This window comes from Bufo bufo, chromosome 2, assembly GCF_905171765.1.
Source record: "Bufo bufo chromosome 2, aBufBuf1.1, whole genome shotgun sequence".
In the NCBI taxonomy this organism is placed as follows: Eukaryota; Metazoa; Chordata; class Amphibia; order Anura; family Bufonidae; genus Bufo; species Bufo bufo.
The window spans coordinates 25,096,928-25,110,372 of NC_053390.1; the positions used below are offsets into that span (position 1 = coordinate 25,096,928).

At 47.2% G+C, this 13,445-nt stretch overlaps 1 protein-coding gene and 1 pseudogene across 1 annotated transcript in view; one reads left to right on the forward strand and one right to left on the reverse strand.

The window, feature by feature from the left end:
* Positions 1-13,445, reverse strand: part of LOC120991124 (zinc finger protein 585A-like) — a 2,129,672-nt gene that overhangs the window by 1,871,319 nt on the left and 244,908 nt on the right. The window lies entirely within an intron of this gene.
* LOC120991893 overlaps positions 10,646-13,445 on the forward strand; it is a 92,091-nt pseudogene continuing 89,291 nt past the window's right edge.

A 13,445-nucleotide genomic window follows, 5' to 3' on the forward strand; every position in this document is an offset into this window, starting at 1 on the left:
CTCAGCAAAAGCCAAACAGACTCCAAAGACAACAATTTGGAAAATACGCTACAGTATTTGGGGTTCTGAGCACTTCCTCCCATTTAGGCCACTTTATTCAGTGATTTGGTTTTGTTATATGTATGGAATGTGCCGATTTTCATCTTTGGTAACATTCTGGCGCACCTGGTAGCCTGCGTCACATGAGCCTGTTATAGGTGAGGCTCACAGCCTCCTCCCATTGTATTTGTGATCCTACTTTGGAGGTTTTTGGGAGCTTTGGCTGTGAGTCGGACTTTTGCACCTATCAGACAGTGTTCACACACTACAGGTAGGTTAGTGTTAGGTCCCGCGCTACACTGAGATACCTTGACGGGGTGCGCGGGCTCCAATATGTCCTTGACTGGAATATATTATTTTCTGGACTAAAATCTCATTTTTAACATCAGCGTGAGAGTTTAGCTATATATTATCATTTGCATATTGTTGTAGTGCACGTTTTGCAGTGATTTAACTTGGCGTTCTTCCCCGAAGGTCCTGCTTGTCTTCTCTTCACACACATAAAGTAAGACAAAGGGCAAACATGGCGGTGCAGATACAAAATGGATTCCTGACCCTAACAGGATCTTTTATATATATCTCCCAAGCCTCTGTCATAGGAGCTCAGTAACACATTTTTTGGACTATAAAACTGACCGGAGTATAAGAAGCATCAAGGATTTGGAGGAGGAAAGTAAGAAAAATAAAATATTCTTCATCAGATCTCAGAGCAGAAAATGTCCACGATGCCCTTCAGGCTTCATTCAGTAAAATCCTCGATTTACCACCGGATCCACCAGTCAGAATAGTCCGAGCTCCAGGGCTGTGGCCCCTCAGGGAAGAACCTCTCAACCTGAAGATATTGCAGAAGAAAGTATCAGAAGCAAATCCCCTTCCTTATGCAGGATTAGGCTACATGCCCATGAGCGTTGTTTGTTTTCGTGTCCGTTCCGTATTTTTTTGCGGATAGGATGCGGACCCATTCATTTCAATGGGTCCGCAAAAAATACGGACAGCACACCGTGTGCTATCCGCATCCATATGTCCGTTCCGTAGCCCCGCAAAAAAAAATTGAAAATTTCCTATTCTTGTCCGTTTTAGGCATTGATAAACTGGATCCGCAAAAAATAAACGGATGGCATACGTTTTTTTTTTGCGTATCCACAATTTACGGATTGCAAAACACATACAGTCGTGTGCATGTAGCCTTAAAGGGCATCTGTCAGCAGTTCTGTCCCTATGACACTGGCTGACCTGTTACATGTGCTCTTGGCAGCTGGAGGCATCTGTGTTGGTCCCATGTCCATATGTGCAGCATTACTGAGAAGAATGAGGTTTCAATACATGCAAATGAGCCTCTAGGAGCAACGGGGGCGTTGTCATTACACCTAGAGGCTCTGTTTTCTCTGTTGCCCTCTGCACTTTGACAGAACCATGCAGTAAAATGTGCCCCTGCCTGGTCCTGACCTCTCCTAAAGCCTTACACTGGGCCGTGCGCTTCAGTATCCAGCACAGGAGCAGAACAGGAGAGACTGGACTCGTCAGCCGTTCTCTTCTCTACTGTGACTGTACTGCTGAAAGACCTGTGATGATGTCACCGTCATGTGATCAGTGCAGGGGCGGAGCTAGCCAGGAGAGTCACTGATCACATGACGGTGACGTCACCCCAGGTCCTTCAGCTCTGGTAGTGCAGGGGCGGAGCTAGCCAGGAGAGTCACTGATCACATGACAGTGACATCACTGCAGGTCCTTCAGCTCTGGCAGTGCAGCAGATACTGGGCAGGTCCTGGTCGGTAGTCAGGGCTCTTGTTCTCTCTGGTATCAGCCATTCCTCCAGCCTGCAGGTAAGATGAGCTGTGAGGAGACAGTGTGGTGGAGAGCTCAGACATGTCACCTCTGGAGATTCTCCTCCATTACACACAAGGAATCCTTCTCCGCTCCTCAGCTTAGTATAATGGGTGGGGTGGCCACTGGCTTCACCCAAGAAAGCTGGATCTCGCCGACCACGCCCACCTCGATGATGCCACGCCCCATCGTCACCCAAACAAATGAGGAGAGGGAAGAAATTAGTGAATGGAAGGTGAGCTGGGGGCAGCCGGGTGCTTCTCCCCCTCAGTCGGCCATGTCTGCGGCTCTAGTGACTGACTGGGGGTGAGAGAAGCCTCAATCAGTTGCTGCAGCTCACACAGCGCAGAACTACTGAAAGGGTGGACATCCCTGTGTCCGTCCAGACCCTGCGCTGGACAGAGGACATTGAGCCAGAAAACCGGACGTCCGGCCACACTAATGATGGGGGGAGTAGTAGTGGGGATAGTGGGGGTTGTCATCATTCTGTGCTGGATGAGAGAATCTGCTCCGTATGACTGAGGTCTTCACTACCAGAAGCTTAGATACACCCTGCACTGCCAGGAGCTTAGATACACCCGGAGCTCAGGGTTTTCCCGTCAGTGCAGCTTTATGAGGGTCTGAGTTTTGCGGGATGAGTTGTACTTTTTCTCGGCCTCATTATCGGGGACATGGGACTCACTGATTAACCTTTATTCCCTTTTTTTTGGAGGCATGATGAAGAAAACCAGCAATACGAGCCTTCTCCTAAATGAGCCACCAAGGATGGACAGGAAGGAGATCAGCAGAAGAATATTGGACCTCACCTTGGAGATCATCTCCCTGCTGAGCGGAGAGGTAAACTTTTCTAGATTTCTCTCCTCTTTATTGTATTCTGTAACAAGTTAGACATCGGGAAGGAGAATCCATCATAGGAAGTGATAGGAAGAGTCCAGGGTCCTGGAGAACGGCCTCCAGACCTTCCAAGTGACGGAGAACCTGAAGATCAGCCCCCAGTATGGTGAGTGATGTGTCATGTGACCGGTGACCAATAGTCATGTTGTAGGAGCCATGAGAAGGTAAGTAGGCACGTTGTACCAGGAGGAGAGGGCCGGAGGAGAGCACATGGCCCCTGAAGGGTTTATTCCCTAAGTATCTCTCTCCATCCACAGGAGTACACAATAGTGAAGAAGACATCGGGGGACTGTGTGACTCCCATCATCCATCTCCAGGAGTCAGGAGGGCGGAGCAGGACCCCTCCCCCCATCACAGAGCCTCCCCCTCACCCCCTGATACATGAGCAGAAGATCCTAGAGCTCACCCACAAGATGATGGAGCTGCTGACTGGAGAGGTGACACTGCTGGGAATGCTGGGAAATTCTCCAGTAACAGCACTGGAGGGGTCTGGGTGATGACGGTGTCATTGTGTTGTCAGGTTCCTATAAGGTGTCAGGATGTCACTGTCCATTTCTCCATGGAGGAGTGGGAGTATATAGAAGGACACAAGGATCTGTACAAGGAGGCCATGATGGAGGAGCACCAGCCTCTTATATCACAAGGTAAGAGCCGTCATGTGCAGTGTATACACGTGTGTGCAGTGACATGTAATGGAGGACCACCAGCCTCTTATATCACAGGGTAAGACCCGTCATGTGCAGTGTATACACGTGTGTGCAGTGACATGTAATGGAGGAGCACCAGCCTCTTATATCACAGGGTAAGAGCCGTCATGTGCAGTGTATACACGTGTGTGCAGTGACATGTAATGGAGGAGCACCAGCCTCTTATATCACAAGGTAAGAGCCGTCATGTGCAGTGTATACACGTGTGTGCAGTGACATGTAATGGAGGAGCACCAGCCTCTTATATGACAAGGTAAGAGCCGTCATGTGCAGTGTATACATGTGTGTGCAGTGACATGTAATGGAGGAGCACCAGCCTCTTATATCACAGGGTAAGACCCGTCATGTGCAGTGTGTACACGTGTGTGCAGTGACATGTAATGGAGGAGCACCAGCCTCTTATATCACAAGGTAAGAGCCGTCATGTGCAGTGTATACACGTGTGTGCAGTGACATGTAATGGAGGAGCACCAGCCTCTTATATCACAAGGTAAGATCCGTCATGTGCAGTGTGTACACGTGTGTGCAGTGACATGTAATGGAGGAGCACCAGCCTCTTATATCACAAGGTAAGAGCCGTCATGTGTAGTGTATACATGTGTGTGCAGTGACATGTAATGGAGGAGCACCAGCCTCTTATATCACAAGGTAAGACCCGTCATGTGTAGTGTATACACGTGTGTGCAGTGACATGTAATGGAGGAGCACCAGCCTCTTATATCACAAGGTAAGACCCGTCATGTGTAGTGTATACATGTAACGGTCCCTCCTGTGAGAGAGGTGAGAAGATCGGATAGACTTGCTGCACGTGAGGCTATCTGACAGGTCTTTGTTTTCCTCTATGTATGTTGTGGTTTGGCAGGATCTCACCTCTCCTCAGGTGCCGCTCGTTGTCAGTGATGAGGCTCTATTTAGATCCGCCTCACACTGCTGACCATGCGGTTGATAGTTTCTGCTTGGAGTTGATAGTTTGTCTTGGATCTCCTGCTTCTCCATACATCTCTAAGCTAAGTACTTGTTGCCTTCGCTGTTTCTTATTATCTGGTGTGTGTTGTTTCTAGGCCTCAGGGAGATGCAGGTTCCTTCATTCTGGAAGGAACCAGCTGTCTCATCCCCTGCTACCTATCCTAGGGCTAGTCAGTTTAAGCAGGGCTTTAGATATTCGGTGTATGAGCATTTCCACCATCAGGATCTGCTCATACTGGCATGAGTTAGGGAAAGGCCTAGGGATTACTAGGACGTCACCATCCCTCTTTCTTAGCTTTTGAGGCCTAGATTGTTATCTATTCGTTGTGGTGTGTTTTTGGTGTTTTCCCTTCCCCTTAACCTGTGACATTATCAACCACCCAAACGGTTATCCTTCATTTTACCAGTGCAGCTATGGATACTGTTTCTGCACTGGTTGATCATATCCAAGGGCTGCCTTTGGAGGTGGCTGACCCCCGCACGGCCGTTGCACAGTTTCAGAGACCACAGGCGGTGGGTTCCGGCAGCGGGAACCAGGCCTGCCCTGAACCGAAGGTTGCTCTCCCGGATAGGTTTTCCGAGGGAAGTGACAACGTTGTTCGGTTCAGGGAATCGTGTAAATTATATTTTAGATTAAGACTTAACACTTTTGGGGACGAGAATCAGGGAGTGGGGATTATTATTTTGTTGCTGAAAGGTGACGCTCAGTCTTGGGCTTTCTCTTTTCCAACCGGATCACAATCCCTCCGATTGGTAGATTAATCTTTCAGAGCTCTGGGACTTATCTATGGTGACCCAGATTGGGTTTCCCTGGCCGAATCTAAGTTGGGTTGCTTGCGGCAGGGAGAGCGTTCAGCTGAGTCCTATTGCTCTGAATTTAGGAGGTGGGCAACTGGTACGGAGTGGAATGACCCAGCTCTCCGTAGTCAATTTTGTCAAAGACTGTCTGAGAACCTGAAGTACGCCTTGGTATTTCACGCAAATCTAGAGTCATTGGAGGCGGCTATGTCTCTGGCGGTTCGTATTGTTAGACGCCTGAGGGAGAGATCTAAGGTTCCTCTCGCTCGGGATGTATTATCATACAGGGAAGCGTTCTCTCCTGACACTCTGGGTAAAGAGACACTCGAGCTCGTGTCTGGTGATGAGCCAATGCAATTGGGTCAGGTCACAACTGGACCAGGTGATAAAAACTTTAGAGTTAAGAAAAGACTTAGCTTTTTCTGTGGTCAAAGAGGACATTTTGTTAACGTATGTCCTTATGTTAAACATCAAGGTGAAATGGGGAAAGAAAAGTCCTAATGTGTCTAGTCCTCTTCTCACTCTTGGTAGTGTGGGTGGGGGAAGTAGAGAATGTACTTTTGTCTTTTACCGGTAGTACCCGATTTCTCCTGCCTGCCAAGGTGGCGCTAGATTCCAAAACTGTGGAAATGGAAGTGTTTATTGACAGTGGGGCAGGGGTTAACCTAGAGGATGGTCAGTTGGTCCGTATGCATGGTTTGACAACAAGCGCATTAGACAAAAATTATTTCTGTGTTTGTGATTGATTCTGCCCCTCTCTCTGAAAAGTGTCGGTCTCAAATGGTGCAGGACATTCGCCTAAAGGTGGGAGATTCTCATATTGAATCCATTTCATGTTTTGTGCTGGAGGGTCTGCCTGCTCCTCTGGTGCTAGGTTTACCATGGTTAACCAAGCATAACCCTACTATCGATTTGCAAGCAAGACAGATTCTTGATTGGAATGATTTCTCCCTTGACAACTGTCTTAGCACGTCGCTTTCTGTTGTAACTACTAAAATGTTACCTTCTTTCCTTTCAGATTTTTCTTATGTTTTCTCTAAGGGTGGAGACCAGAAGTTGCCTCCTCATCGGGAGTATGATTGCCCCATCAACATTATTCCCGGAGCTAGATTGCCAAAGTCTCGGTTGTATAATCTTTCTGAACCCGAAAGAGTAGCCATGCGAGAATATATCACCGAGAGTTTGGCTATAGGTCATATTAGACCATCCAAATCACCAGTGGTGGCGGGGTTCTTCTTTGTTAAAAAAAAAGGATGGAACTCTTAGGCCATGTTTGGACTTCCGAGAGCTTAATCGGATCACTATCCGTGATCCCTATCCCCTTCCTTTGATCCAAGATTTATTCAATCAGATTGTTGGCGCCAAGGTGTTTTCTAAGTTGGATTTGAGGGGGGCATATAATCTGTTAAGAGTCAAGGAAGGGGACGAATGGAAAACGGCCTTTAATACTCCTGAGGGTCATTTTGAGAATCTGGTCATGCCTTTTGGTTTGTCCAATGCCCCTGCGGTTTTTTAGCACTTCATCAATGACATCTTTCATCATCTGGTGGGCAGGTTTGTGGTGGTGTATCTGGATGATATTATAATTTATTCCACTGATATGGAGACGCATAAGGATCATGTGAGACAGGTCTTACAGATCCTAAGAGAGAATAAGGGCTCGTTCACACAAACGTATTTTGCGTTCTGTATACGGACCGTTTTCTGCGTTCCGCATACGGTCTGTATACAGAACCATTCATTTCAATGGGTCCGCAAAAGATGCGGACAGCATTCTGTGTGCTGTCCGCATCCGTTGCTCCGTTCCGTGGCCCTGCAAAAATTATGAGTCCTGTCTTATTCCTGTCCGTTTTGCGGACAAGAATAGTCATTTTTATAATGGGCCTCCTGTTCCGTTCCGCAAATTTCGGAAGGCACACGGGCAGCTTCCGTTTTTTGCGGACCGCAAAAAACGCCACGGTTGTGTGAACGAGCCCTAAATTGTATGCCAAAATGGAGAAGTGTGTATTTGCTGTCCCTGAAGTGCAATTCCTGGGTTACCTACTCTCCTCTTCAGGTTTTCGTGTAGGTCCGGAAAAAGTCAGGCACTCATGCGATTTTTGGGGTTCACCAACTACTACCGTAAATTTATCTTGAATTACTCAACTGTTGTCAAACCTTTAATATATGACTAAGAAAGGCGCGGATTTCTCAGTCTGGTCTGAAGAAGCATTACATGCTTTTTCAGAGATTAAAGGAATGTTTTGCTTCTGTTCCTATTGTGTGTACAACTGTACACAACTATTTATTGTGGAAGTTGACGCATCAGAGGTAGGGGGTGGAGATGTCTTGTCCCAGGGTTCTTCTCCTAGCAAATGGCGCCCTTGTGCTTTTTTCTCTAAAAAAAACTCTTCTGCCGAAAGAAATTATGATGTAGGTAATAGAGAGTTGTTGGCCATTAAATTTGGCTTTTGAAGAATGGCGTCATTGGTTGGAAGGAGCGATTCATCTCATTACGTTAAATACTGATCACAAATATCTGGCCTGCCTGCAGTCGGCTAAACGTCTGAACCCAATGCAGGCCAGATGGTCGTTGTTTTTTACTAGATTTAATTTCATTGTCACTTATCGTCCTGGGATTAAAAACGTCAAGGCGGACGCCTTGTCGCGTAGCTTTTCCGGGATGGGGGTGATTCGGAGGATCCTGCTCCGATATTGTATCTGCCCTTTATCCTGAACTTGAGGCAGAGGTGTTGGAGGCCCAGGGAGAGACGCCCGATTCCTGTCCTCCAGGGAAGTTGTTTGTCCCTTTGGCACTACGACACAATGTGTTTAAGGAACATCACGATACTGTTCTTACGGGACACCCTGTGAGCAGTTCCATTGTGGATCTCATTTCATGAAGATTCTGGTGACCAGTGTTACATAAATGTGTTGAGGGCTATGTGGCAGCCTGTGAGACTTGTGCGTGTGCTTAGGTGACTCATACTCGGTCTTCAGGATCTCTACTTCCCTTGTCCATCCTATCCCGACCCTGGACTCATTTGTCCATGGACTATCACAGATTTGCCTAATTCTTCTGGGAAAACTATGATTCTGGTGGTTGTTGACCGCTTCAGCAAGATGGCGCACTTTATACCATTATCAGGTTTACCTAATGCCAAAACTCTCGCTCAAGTGTTTGTCGATAACATCGTGAAACTACACGGCATTCCCTCTGATGTGGTGTCTGATAGGGGGACTCAATTTGTTTCCAGATTCTGGAAGGCGTTTTGTACTCGTCTGGGTGTCCAATTGTCCTTCTCTTCGGCCTTTCATCCTCAGTCAAACGGGCAGCCTGAGCACACTACCCAGAATCTGGAGACTTATTTGAGATGTTTTGTCTCTGAGAATCAAGAGGAGTTGTCTTCATTTTTGTCGTTGGCTGAGTTTGCCATGAATAACCGCAGGCAGGAGTCCACTGATAAGTCGCCGTTTTTTGGGGCATATGGGTTCCATCCGCAGTTTGGCACATTTTCTGGTACTGAGACGTCTAGTATACCTGAAGAGGAAAGATTCTCCTCTACGTTGTCATCTATTTGGCGGAAGATTCAAAACAATCTAAATAAAATGGGCAAAAAGTATAAACGTATGGCTGATAAGAGACGTATGAGTGGTCCGGACCGGAGAGTGGGTGATTCTGTGTGTCTGTCCACAAGAGGAAAGAATGTGGGTTCCTGCCACCAACGTGAATGCCAGTCGCCTTGTTAGGGCCTTTCACAGGGCTAATCCTGATAGTCGGTCCTGGGTGTCCGGAGGCCACCCATAGAAGGGGAAGTACTGTCACGGTCCCTTCTGTGAGAGAGGTGAGAAGATCGGATAGACTTGCTGCATGTGAGGCTATCTGACAGGTCTCTCTGTTTTCCTCTATGTATGTTGTTGTTTGGCAGGATCTCACCTCTCCTCAGGTGCCGCTCGTTATCAGTGATGAGGCTCTATTTAGATCCGCCTCACACTGCTGACCATGCGGTTGATAGTTTCTGCTTGGAGTTGCTAGTTTGTCTTGGATCTCCTGCTTCTCCATACATCTCTAAGCTAAGTACTTGTTGCCTTCGCTGTTTCTTATTATCTGGTGTGTATTTCAAGGCCTCAGAGAGACGCAGCTGTCTCATCCCCTGCTACCTATCCTAGGGCTCGGCAGTTTTAGCAGGGCTTTAGGTGTCCGGTGTATGAGCATTTCCACCATCAGGATCTGCTCATACTGGCAGGAGTTAGGGAAATGCCTAGGGATTACTAGGACGTCACCATCCCTCTTCCTTGCACTGATCACATAACGGTGACGTCACCCCAGGTCCTTCAGCTCTGGCAGTGCAGCAGATACTGGGCAGGTCCTGGTCGGTAGTCAGGGCTCTTGTTCTCTCTGGTATCAGCCATTCCTCCAGCCTGCAGGTAAGATGAGCTGTGAGGAGACAGTGTGGTGGAGAGCTCAGACATGTCACCTCTGGAGATTCTCCTCCATTACACACAAGGAATCCTTCTCCGCTCCTCAGCTTAGTATGATGGGGGAGGAGTAGTGGGGATAGTGGGGGTTGTCATCATTCTGTGCTGGAGGAGAGAATCTGCTCCATGTGACTGAGGTTTTCACTGCCAGGAGCTTAGATACACATGGAGCTCATTCCTTTTTTCCTTTTTTTTTTTGAGGAGGGATGAAGAAAACCAGCAATGCGACCCTTCTTCTGAATGAGCCACCAAGGATGGACAGGAAGGAGATCAGCAGAAGAATATTAGACCTCACCTTGGAGATCATCTCCCTGCTGAGCGGAGAGGTAAACTTTTCTAGATTTCTCTCCTCTTTATTGTATTCTGTAACAAGTCAGACATCGGGAAGGAGAATCCTTCATAGGAAGAGTCCAGGGTCCTGGAGAATGGCCTCCAGACCTTCCAAGTGATGGAGAACCTGAAGATCAGCCCCCAGTATGGTGAGTGATGTGTCATGTGACCAGTGACCAATAGTCATGTTGTAGGAGCCATGAGAAGGTAAGTAGGCATGTTGTACCAGGAGGAGAGGGCCGGAGGAGAGCACATGGCCCCTGAAGGGTTTATTCCCTAAGTGTCTCTCTCCATCCACAGGAGTACACAATAGTGAAGAAGACATCAGGGGACTGTGTGACTCCCATCATCCATCTCCAGGAGTCAGGAGGGCGGAGCAGGACCCCTCCCCCCATCACAGAGCCTCCCCCTCACCCCCTGATACATGAGCAGAAGATCCTAGAACTCACCCACAAGATGATGGAGCTGCTGACTGGAGAGGTGACACTGCTGGGAATGCTGGGAAATTCTCCAGTAACAGCACTGGAGGGGTCTGGGTGATGACGGTGTCATTGTGTTGTCAGGTTCCTATAAGGTGTCAGGACGTCACTGTCTATTTCTCCATGGAGGAGTGGGAGTATATAGAAGGACACAAGGATCTGTACAAGGAGGCCATGATGGAGGAGCACCAGCCTCTTATATCACAAGGTAAGAGCCGTCATGTGCAGTGTATACACGTGTGTGCAGTGACATGTAATGGAGGAGCACCAGCCTCTTATATCACAAGGTAAGAGCCGTCATGTGCAGTGTATACACGTGTGTGCAGTGACATGTAATGGAGGACCACCAGCCTCTTATATCACAAGGTAAGAGCCGTCATGTGCAGTGTATACACGTGTGTGCAGTGACATGTAATGGAGGAGCACCAGCCTCTTATATCACAAGGTAAGAGCCGTCATGTGCAGTGTATACACGTGTGTGCAGTGACATGTAATGGAGGAGCACCAGCCTCTTATATCACAAGGTAAGAGCTGTCATGTGCAGTGTATACACGTGTGTGCAGTGACATGTAATGGAGGAGCACCAGCCTCTTACATCACAAGGTAAGAGCCGTCATGTGCAGTGTATACACGTGTGTGCAGTGACATGTAATGGAGGAGCACCAGCCTCTTATATCACAAGGTAAGAGCCGTCATGTGCAGTGTATACACGTGTGTGCAGTGACATGTAATGGAGGAGCACCAGCCTCTTATATCACAGGGTAAGAGCCGTCATGTGCAGTGTATACACGTGTGTGCAGTGACATGTAATGGAGGAGCACCAGCCTCTTATATCACAAGGTAAGAGCCGTCATGTGCAGTGTATACACGTGTGTGCAGTGACATGTAATGGAGGAGCACCAGCCTCTTATATCACAAGGTAAGACCCGTCATGTGCAGTGTATACACGTGTGTGCAGTGACATGTAATGGAGGAGCACCAGCCTCTTATATCACAAGGTAAGAGCCGTCATGTGCAGTGTATACACGTGTGTGCAGTGACATGTAATGGAGGAGCACCAGCCTCTTATATCACAAGGTAAGAGCCGTCATGTGCAGTGTATACACGTGTGTGCAGTGACATGTAATGGAGGAGCACCAGCCTCTTATATCACAAGGTAAGACCCGTCATGTGCAGTGTATACACGTGTGTGCAGTGACATGTAATGGAGGAGCACCAGCCTCTTATATCACAGGGTAAGAGCCGTCATGTGCAGTGTATACACGTGTGTGCAGTGACATGTAATGGAGGAGCACCAGCCTCTTATATCACAGGGTAAGGCCCGTCATGTGCAGTGTATACACGTGTGTGCAGTGACATGTAATGGAGAAGCACCAGCCTCTTATATCACAAGGTAAGACCCGTCTTGTGCAGTGTATACACGTGTGTGCAGTGACATGTAATGGAGGAGCACCAGCCTCTTATATCACAAGGTAAGACCCGTCATGTGCAGTGTATACACGTGTGTGCAGTGACATGTAATGGAGGAGCACCAGCCTCTTATATCACAAGGTAAGACCCGTCATGTGCAGTGTATACACGTGTGTGCAGTGACATGTAATGGAGGAGCACCAGCCACTTATATCACAGGGTAAGGCCCGTCATGTGCAGTGTGTACACGTGTGTGCAGTGACATGTAATGAAGGAGCACCAGCCACTTATATCACAAGGTAAGGCCCGTCATGTGCAGTGTATACACGTGTGTGCAGTGACATGTAATTCCACCAAACTTTGGGGCGCAGCTTAAACTGTAAATAAATGTGAATAAGAACTGAATGAAATGATCTGTAAATCTCATGGTTCCAGGTTTTCTTTACAATAGATGATAGAACAGATGATGAAAGTGAGACAATTTACCAGTTCATAAAAAAACATAACGCATCTCAAGATGTTAGTACAGAGGCTACAAAAGGCTGAAAAAATAATCTGTGCTAATAAAAAAACAGCTGGAGGAGCAATGTGCAACTAAGGCCTCATACACACGGCCGGTGTGCGTCTGTTCCGTGTATTGGGGACTGCAATTTGCGTGCGCCGACTGGGACGGATCTAGACCCATTCAACTTGAATGGATCCGTGATCCGTCTGCACCGCGAAAAAATAGAACATGTTCTATTTTTTGCAGTGTAGAGGCACAGACAGAAATACGACAGAAGCACTCCGTAGTGCTTCCGTGCCTCCATTCCGCACCGCATCTCTGGAATTGCGGACCCATTCAAGTGAATGGTTCCGCATCCGTGATGTGGGGTGCACACGGCCGATGCCCCGTGTATTGCGGACCTGACGTGTGCATGAGGCCTAAGTGACATGACCGGGTATAAAGAGGGGCAGAGTCTCCCAGAAGCAAAAATGGGCAGAGGTCACCAATCCGTGAGAAACTGCATAAAAAATTGTGGAGTAATTTCAAAATCATGTTCCTCAAAGTAAAGTTGAGGAACCTTTAACCACTTGCCATCTGGGCCATTTGCCCTCTTCCCGACCAGGCCTAATTTTGCAAATCTGACATATCTCACTTTATGTGGTAATAACTTTGGAACACTTTTACTTATCCAAGTCATTCAGAGATTGTTTTCTCGTGACACATTGTACTTCATGATAATCATAAATTTGAGTCAATATATTTCACCTTTATTTATGAAAAAATCCCAAATTTACCAAATATTTTGAAAAATTCACAATTTTCAAAATTTAAATTTCTCTGATTTTAAAACAGAAAGTGATACCTCATAAAATATTTATTACTTAACATTCCCCATATGTCTACTTTTATGTTGGCATCATTTTGGAAATGTCATTTTATTTTTTTAGGACGTTAGAAGGCTTAGAAGTTTAGAAGCAATTCTTAAAATTTTTAAGAAAATTGCCAAAACCCACTTTTTAAGGACCAGTTCAGGTCTGAAGTCACTTTGTGGGG